The sequence below is a fragment of the Strix aluco genome, chromosome 19, assembly GCF_031877795.1.
Source record: "Strix aluco isolate bStrAlu1 chromosome 19, bStrAlu1.hap1, whole genome shotgun sequence".
NCBI lineage: Eukaryota > Metazoa > Chordata > Aves > Strigiformes > Strigidae > Strix > Strix aluco.
This window is the reverse complement of record NC_133949.1, coordinates 10,305,525-10,314,972: the sequence shown is the minus strand read 5'-3', so window position 1 is coordinate 10,314,972 and position 9,448 is coordinate 10,305,525. Positions and strand designations below refer to the sequence as shown.

General features: G+C 42.1%; 2 non-coding genes across 2 annotated transcripts; both read left to right on the top strand.

The window, feature by feature from the left end:
• Positions 1-2,356: 2,356 nt before the first annotated feature.
• On the top strand, positions 2,357-2,431 carry LOC141932355 (small nucleolar RNA SNORD49). The gene has a single exon (XR_012625805.1). It is a non-coding gene; the product is annotated as a small nucleolar RNA SNORD49 (small nucleolar RNA).
• An 848-nt stretch (positions 2,432-3,279) lies between these two features.
• Positions 3,280-3,353, top strand: LOC141932359 (small nucleolar RNA SNORD65). Its single transcript, XR_012625809.1, has one exon. It is a non-coding gene; the product is annotated as a small nucleolar RNA SNORD65 (small nucleolar RNA).
• Positions 3,354-9,448: the final 6,095 nt, after the last annotated feature.

Genomic DNA, 9,448 nt, shown 5'->3' with positions numbered 1-9,448 from the left:
TGTTGAAAATTGCAAGAAGTTCAGCTTTGGCTTTTGCTGGAGGATCTGTGCCTCAGGAAAAAATAATTCTGAATTTTAGGTGGCTCGTTACAGGACCACACTAGTCCTTCTTCTAGGAAGTGTTTGCTGTTTTAAAAAGGTATATTTTTGGTAAATGGTTCAGGCAACTGTTATATTGTGCGAAAGAAATCGTCGAGGGGGCTATGGGCTCTGTACCTGTAGCTGTCCTCAGACGCTGAGCGTGTGGCATTGATGGTGAGACTTGAAGATGAGGTGTGGGGTTTTTTTGTTTTTTTGTTTTTTTTTTTTTGTTTTGTTTTTTTAAGATGGTAGTCAATGTGTTTAACAGGGAAAAGGAAAGCAAAAAACCCCTTTATTTTCAGTTCAGGATGACATTATAGTGTGAAAATAATGAAACTTTTATTTAAACAGCTGTTCTATTCCCAATAAAAGTGGTCTGAAGTCACACTGACCCATCCCGTTTTGCCGGACCGTCCATGATAAAGGACCGCGCACCCCTCCCTGGTGCAGGGCCCGCGGTGCCCCCCCGGCAGCCCGGCGCGGGCCTTGTGCCTTCCTGGGGGCAAGATGGGGGTCCCTGCTTCGAGGTGTAGCCTCTCCCCGCCCAGGCTTAATGAATCCCCTTTCCTGCTTTCAACCGAGTAGACGGGTGCTTAAAATCGGGGTCCTCGCGGGCCTGAGAGAAAAACCAGAGTCCCGCCCGGGCCGCACTGCAGGAAATGAACGCCTCCGCCCACCCCTGCCTTGCCGGAGCAGTGGCACGGCCCACCCCGGGCCCCCCCCCGCCGCGGGGTGGTACGTCCCAAGCCTTTATAAGCAGCCGCCGCCATTTCTCGCGCCCTTTCGCCCCGCGTTCCCGGCGGCGGGTACGGCGCGGTGCGGGGCCGGCCGGGTGTGGTGGAAGGCGGGCGGGGAGGAGGCAGAGGCCCGGTTTGCGGGGCGAGGCGCCCTTCTCTTTTAGCGGGGGGCCTTTCCGCCGCGGAGCTGGGGGCCTTCGCACCCCCCCAGCCCCCGGCAGTGGTGGCACCCGCTGCGCCTCCCCGTCCTTAGGACCGCTCGGGCCGGGCCCGACCATTGGAGGCAGCGGCGGGGGGCGCCGTTGGTGCCGCGCGCAGGGGAGGGGCGTGGCCTCGCAGCACGTGGCGCCTGACTGCCCTTGTCCCCGCAGGCCGGCCATGGAGGCGGGCACGGGAACGGGCACCGGGCGCTGCCGGCACCCCGCCAGCGGGGCCGGACCTACGCTAGGGCTGCAGAAGGGGCTCCCCGGTAAGCGGAGAGGGGCTGGGTTGGGTGGGGAGGCCCGCGAGCTTGCTGCGTGGGTGAGCGAGCGCCAGGGCCTGCTGCCTGAGCCGCGGGGGGATGGCGCTGCCCTCGGCGAGCTCGCAGGGAGAAGCTTGGTTTAGGTTAAAGTCAATTCACATTCGGTTACCTCCCCCTCATGAGCCTCCTGGCTGCTTAAGGCGAAGCCCTCGCTGCTCACAGTATCACAGACTGCTGGGACAGCGTCCCGCCGGGCTCAGAGCTCCGTAGGGACTGTGGGGTAACGCCTCTGGGGTTAGCGCTTTAGTATTTCTATGTCTTCTATGGATTTTTATTTTTATGGCACTATCTTGAGCAAACAGGTCGCTTTTTTGGTTGGCCGATGTGCCAGGCCCTTTCTGTGCAATGAACTTTACAACCTTAGACTTGGTGGTCTGTGTAATTTCAATTTAAAAATTGCCCTTACGGTAGATGCCGTCTGACAAGCTGCGTAAGGGAGATTTCTAAGTTTTCTGACCAAAACCAGTTTAGAGAGGATTGTTGACTACTAAAATCTGTCCGATATAAATGTTTTGGTGATTCATGATATCAACACAAACATGGGTGGAATTATAAGCAGACTGTTGGCCGTGGGGTTCTGGTTTTGGTGGGGTTTGGGTTTTTTTCTGTTGCTTTGTTTCTTCCCGAATAAACCTACTTTATAATTTTCTAAAGTTACTGCTGAATAGTAGTATAGTAATGGTTCTTTTGCTTTTATTCCCACAGGAAGGATGTCTTGAAGTAAAGAGTAAGTTAAAGTTTATTTATTTCTAAGGTGTGCAAAGTTGTTAAGAAAGTTCCAGGCCTTTACTTGCATGCTAATGACTTAAAGTAGTTAAATACAGGACTGTTAGTCGAAAATGACCTGCAATAATTACAGCTTAAAACAAGTTAAAAACTAATTAAAACTAATTAAAAATACCATTAAGTTAACAGAGTTAATGCCTTTCATGAACAAAGGGGAAAAGGTACAACTGTTAGTTCAAGATGAAACAATTACTCTGTTTTAAGCAACCAGATGTAAAAGTTGTTGGCTGTTGATGATGATAACCCTGAATAGGAAGTGCCGTCAGATGCGAGAACTGACGATAACCTTCTTACTTGTCTGAAACACAGCTACATGTTTGCAGCGTTTGAGCTCTAGAAATTTGTCTTCTAGAATTAATCAGGAAACTTTGGTTTATACTTCTTTCTATGAAAAGTGCTCTTGCAGTACCTAACGTAGCTTCACGTTCATCTGTTTTACTTTATCTGCAGAGCCTGGTCTGTCCAGATAAATGTGACACACTTCCGACTGGAAGCGGGTCACTCTTTGGAGATGGCCCTAATGTGAAGGTAAGTGATGAGCTTCACTAGACCACGTAGAGTTTGATACCAACTGGAATCTCAGTTGAGAATAAGTGAGGCTTACAAGCAGACAAAAACTTGGGAGGTGTATTTTGTAGGTTCAAACTTTATAGCTTAAATGAATCTGCTTTCCCTCCTCTCTTCCTCAAAATTTAAAGCCCTGTGGTGTTTATTTCCTGGTATCTCTATATTTAGATACAGCTTGCAGGTTTTGACTGTCATGTACTAATTGCTACTAATGTCTACCAATTGATATTACAGCTCTTCACAAATCCTGTGGAAGGCAGAGAGACGGCAAGAGCAGGAGATACTGCTGGGTGAGTTTAATATTTGGTGTGGCATTACTTCAACGTGATATTTTTTGGCTACAGTCTCAGAAACATTACCTAGTTGAGAACGTTCTCATTGGCTGTGTTTCTATTTCTATATAGTCTTAGCTCTAAAAGTATAACTAATGAAGTTCTAGGGTAAAAAATATTTTATTAGACTTCAACACGGGCAGTAAATGTTTAAGAACTGCCTTCTGCGCTACAGTTTTGCTGTCAGCACTCTAGAGCAAAGGGATAAAGGTCTTGCTTCTGCTAGAAATCTATCAATTTACCTAAAGATATCATATGATGAAACTAACCAAAAATTGCTGGAATTACCGGCAGATTGACTGGTGGTGAACAAAGGTTTTTCTGATGATATCCCTTACATTAACATATGGGTTCATAGTTAGTGTTGAATGGTTAACTTACCCATGCTGTTGTATTGCAGGTGTTTATCCTGAAAATGTCTGAGGAAGAAGGAATCTGATAAAACATGTGCGTGAGCCTGGGGACTAGTGTTTGTATGCACTACCTATTTTTCTGCATTAAGAAGTTAAGAAATGGTAACAGTTACAGTTTTGGTTACACATACATTAAAATTCTCTCAAAAACCCCCAACTGGGTCTGGTTTTGTCACTACTTGCATTAAGGGATGATTTTCCATTACACAACACCTTTTTGATAAACATGCTGAGCACTCCTATAATTTGCTATAATATGATAAAAATCATATACACTGCAGTGTAAATAACGTAAATGGGGTTTGTGTAAGCATTCTATGTGGCGTTGGGTCATTTACTTGCTTTAAACAGTTTAAAGAAGTGATACTGCTGCTGTAATTACTGGAGAGATGAGGCCTTAAATACCCCTAACAGCAAGAAGAGCAAATGCAACTATTCCTGTATCTTGTTCCAGGCTTGCTATTTCTTCATTATTTTGGCCTCAATCTTTCTTAAAGTCTGCTGCAGTGGTAGCAGAATGGGTTCCTGCAGCAATAGCATTCTAGGCAGTGTTCTATGTCTCTTCTAAATAATGGTCCAAATGTGCAAATCTAAAACTAAAGGGGGAGAAAGGGAGGAGAGACTCTGTAATTTGTTCTTCAGTGTCACTAGCAAAAGTGGAAAAGGGTGCTTTTGTGATAGTGATTCATTCTAAGATTGGTCTACAATGGAGGTTGATAAACAAAAGAGTTTTGGGGGAGACTGGGTGACTTAAGGTGCTTAAATGAGAAAAACAGCATCTGAGACTGAAACTCCCAATTAGACTTGCTATGTCAGTATAACTGATGGGCTGTAACACTTCGATGCTATTTTTATATTTATAGGAGAGGCGTGGAATGTAAGAGTTTTCATCAAAACGAGAGCAAATGAGGATGTCCACTGAGACAGACTTAACAGTGCAGATGTTGCCGATCATTTTGCCCACTTGGTGTCACCAAGTGAAAGAGTATAGTCTTTAGAGTATGCTTTTTGAAAAAGATAAACATTAATATAAACGAATTCCTTGTGAGTGCATGCTCGTTCTGTGCCAACAAGAATTGAAGTAATGTTAACTGTACAGCTCCAAGTAGAAGATACCTTGGTCTTGCTTCTGAAAGTAATGGAACTTTTACCCAATTGGAAATTTTGCTGGAGGGGGTGTGGCTAGGAAAAGGGCAGTCAAGATGGCCAAAAAAAGAGTTGAAAATGGTAGTTTGTGATGAGTGATGTTCTTACTGTAGTAATTTAGGTGAACAGTTCTTGGTTTTCATAAAACAAAAAGCAGGACACAGCTTTACCCAGGGGTTTGTAGTCAAGAAAACCACTGTCACAGTGCAAGCTTGGTTATTTTCACAATGGGTCAAGTGAAAAAGGAGTGGTGACAGTGGAACATAAATGTTAGTCCAGTTCTGGGTTACAGACTTCAGAGACTGTCCCAGCTGTGACTGCACTTCCCTGTGTAGTTTAGGTAAAGACCTGAATCTGTTTTCTTGACTGTTACACCTCTGGACTGATAACCTGAAAGAAAAGATGATGCTATGGCTTGTTGCTGCCCATCTGGCATCCCAGGGCAGTGTCCCTGTCCCTCCAGTGGCACCGGTGAGCCAGGCTGACTGATGGCTGTGGAGCTACTACATGTGTCTCTGCTTGGGGCATAAATTGTATGAAATGTGGGATTTCACAGAGGTTTCTCTCATTGAAAAGTCAGTTCTGTACTTTAATCACGGAAGAACGGGTTTGATGTTTTTCAGAGAAATGTCAAAAAGCAATAGAGTGCCTGATACTATAATATACAGGTAAATTGGGATTTTTCCTAGGAACATTACTGTGAAACATGCAGGGTTTAATATAAACATTGAACTTGGGTAATGGAGTATGCAAAACTTGTTTGGAACTAATTCCTTTCTATCTGAATTGTATTTGAGCAGTGTGAGCAGGTTGCTCCAATGTTTATTTTAATTAAAATTTTAAAGTAGAGTTACATTCTGTTCCAAGCGTTTAATGAAACAAAACTATTTTTGCCTGATTTAAAGAGCTTGTGTATTAGAATGTGTTGACAGAAGACATTTTTTAGCTGGTATGATACACACTGGAAATAAAAATGGTTTTAAATGTTTCAGAAAGAGTACAGGAATCCACCGTTTTTTAAATGAGATTCTGTATGCCAGTAATGATAATGGAGATGAGTGTGGCCACAGTTACCTCACTAAACAAACAACTTGGCAAATTTTTGCTTGACTGTTTAATGTGCTGTTTAATTTGCTCAAGATAGGTTTGCAGCAACTTGTGTTTGTAATTGTTCTTTCTAGTATGTATCAGAATTGCCTCATTACAATAGAGTTGATCTGGGAATACTTCAATAAACAGGAAAAGGTTTATCTGGGTTTATTGAGGTTACAAGTTGGTGGTACCTGTTACAGTTAACTATTCATGAGTTTCATTTTAGTATTACTTGTTTATTGTTTTCATCAAAACCAAAATTCCTCAGCTGGGATCCTCTTAACAGGTTGGTTTTTGCTAAGATGAATGAATAGAAAAGTGTTATTCCTATTAGAATATGGTGCCTTTAGAACAAAATAGGTGTCCTAAACATATTACTATGATCTTACATGGGAGCATATATAATCCTACTATTTATCTTACAGTGCTTGGGGGGAGGTGAAATAAAATAATTCTGTTTTGATTACATTTGGAACACATCAATTTTACAGTGTTGGGGAATAAGCAACAGAAAAAATCCTGACTTTAAAATACAATTGTTTTGGATTTTCTAAAGGTTTAAGAGAACAGTTGGCAGGAGTCCCTGGCACTTAACAACAATCAACAACCATGGATAAATCTAAAATAGATGAGAGGATTAGAGCAGAAAGGAAAAAAAAAATACCTTGTGCAGTGAAGCTAAGAGTGACTGAGTGCCAGCTTTGAGCAATATGAGAGATGGCAGTGTCATAAAATTAATTTGTGAGGGAAAACAGTGACGTGGATGCGACTGCTGACCTGATGGAGAGTGGCTACTCTGGGTAATAGTCTTCCCGTTGGTGTCTTTCCTTCTGTACTGAGTTGGTGTAGAGGATGCCAGCTGCAAAACCATTTCTGTGATGTGAATATGCATTTAATAGTAATGAGATGCAAATCCTCAGGCTCCTTTTTATATAAGGCACTTAAAGAGATGGGATGGGACTGACCTGTAATCTCTGTTCAGGGGTTTGTGGTGTGACTGGTAAGAGGCATGAACTGTGGGCAGCTCATTGCACGTCATGTTTGAGGTAGAATGGATTAGAATGGACATTGCACAGATGGTTTCCTTGCGTGTGCCCGGGGAAAGTGCATTGGTTTCATCCCTTTCCCATGTTGTATGAAAATGATGAAGGACAAGAAAGTAATTGTGGTGTGGCTCGTGTCATGGTGGAGAGACATTACTGTGGGGAAATGGCTGCCTTGGAGTACTCCTGTTTTCCTTTTTGTAAATCACAAGCTTCACATTTCATATAAATGCTGGTTATCATCATTATTTCTTGATTAGTATTATAAAGCAATCTTATCTACAGGATTAAAATAATTACTCATGCAAAACCATAAATTACTGTAATTAATAAATCCCAGCTATTAACTAAAATCTCAAGGTGTGGTTTTTCTTAGCTTGGTAGCTGCTGGTTCAGCTGGATCAGTTTTAGCTGCCTGTATCCACTGAATGAGAAGGGAGGAGGGGGTATACTGCCTATCTTGCCTTTTCAGAATGAAATAGGTTCTAAATTTTGAAACTTCCCTCCTTTTCTCTTGAAGGCAGATGGAAGAACAGTTACTTTTCAACTCTTCTCTCCCTCATTTCAAATTGGTGAAAGAGAAGCAAACCACTATCAAAGGAATTGATGTTTCCTAGCAAGATACAACTGAGATGATACTAGTGTCATGCAAGGAAAATTTATGGGTTTGTTATCTTCCAACTGCCACATTAGCAAATGCTTTATTATAATTTTTCAGCTGCTACAGGCAGTGACTCGAGTTGCTCTGAGCAAAGAGTGAAGGCTCAGAATAGCTGGGAGGTGTTTGGCCTTTTTCACACTCACCCAGGGCTCAGGCTCAGCAGTGTCCATAGCACCTGATAAGACTTTGTGCTGCCAAAACTTTATCACATTTCAAGTGTTCCTGTAAAGAAGGACAAGGTAAACACATCGTTCAGTGGTCTGATACGACAAACATACCTTACTTTGTCAGTTCATGTAATTCAGTGCCTCAGCTTTATGCATAAAATAAATTTTAGCCCAAATGTTATGAACCTAATACTGCTTAAAATTGTAAGAGTTTTAGCAGGTGGAATTTGATTTAGAGCGTGCAAGGAGGACATTTTAAAAACAGGAGCACAAAATGTTTACTTTAATTAAAGATTTGCCCTGTTTTACCTCCTGACACTCAAGCCCACAAGATGGTGCAGTGATCAAGTAGAGAAAGATTTTGCAGCCTTGGAAGATACTTGTTTGGGGAAACATGGTTTTACTGCTGGTTTCTTCCCAGCTGTCTAATAAGATTTGCAACTTTCATTAACACGCAGAGAATCCCCCGCACAGTGAAAATATCACTTGTTAATTGGCTGTTAATAATGTTTCTTAGCGTAGGACCAGCAAAGGCTGAGCCTCCATTTTCTTTGACACTATGCAAACCGGTTGCAGTAATGGTCCCAGCCCCAAAGAGCTTCTGGTCTAAGCAGGCAGCAAGTGACACAAGAGTGCATGAATAAATGGTGTGATGAGGAGCCAAAGGAGTTAAAATTCAGTTTTCTTCAGTAAAAATAAAAATACGGCATGAAGAATTACTTGCTCTTCATTACCTTTCACTCAAATGCATGGAGCCTCAGGACTTGCAAGCCTGGCTGCTTGCTAAAGCCCACGACTTGCACAGCAAAGCCCTGCTGTGTCTCCTTGGTGGTGGGTGTTGAGCTTAACTCAGCTGAAGTCAATAAACACCTCACAGCCCAGCACCTGTGTGTGGAACTGTAAAACCTGAGCAAAATACAAATGAGCAAATAATTTATGCAATGGAGACTGAATTTGAAATCCCTGCTGTTTTAATCAAGTTGAAATGTTAAAAGTTTCATCTCCAATAATTAAGACCTTTCCTGTACGTACTTTTTTTTTGTTAGACTCCTGGTAGTTTTTGCAAGTCAATACGTAGATTTTTTTTTTTTTTTTTGTAACAGGGTTTTTATTTGTAATGGTTTGCAGTAAAATAATTATATAGCACAGCTGCAACATGAACTCTCTAAACAAATTAAATAATGATCCATATTTCTAAAGCTGCCTATGGCTTTCTGGTGGGATTTCTAGTTTTTCATAATTTTAATTTATTTTCTAGTTTTTTTGAATGACTTCCTTCACTTTTCCAGATCCTGTAGGAGGATAGTTTCTCCGGGTTTGGTTGTCTTTGTTTTTCTCATATTCTGTACGCCTGCTAACTGCATTTGATGACTTGTGTTGGCTGTGAGTTTCTATGGGGTGCTGTTATTAATGGTGGAATAGGTTTGATAGCACATTCTGAGACAAACTTCCTAGCTAAGTTTAAGTTTATCACCTAGATAATAAATTTTCCTGAACAGCTTAAACTTTATTAATAAATACCTGGGTCAAGATACTAATGGTATCAAATACTTCCCTTAGTCATTTGGTTATCAGAGCCTTTATCTGACAGCAAATGCAATACTGGTGTTCAGGTGATCTATGAATATGTCCAGTTGTTTAATGTGGCCCACAACGACAGCAGATGAAATGCTTAATATAATGCTTGCCATCGCTTGTGCCCCCATCAGATAATCTTGAAATGGTCTGCCAGCGGTCCTGTGAAGCCATATTACCACCTCGTTGCAGATGAAGAAACTGGAGATCAGAGCCTTGCTGGGGTGGGTGAGAAAAGGGAAGGCCAATTTAGTCAGTTGTTGGATAAAGCAATCTTACTTAACTGTGTCAAATCAGATATTTATTACCTTCAACTGTTGCAGTA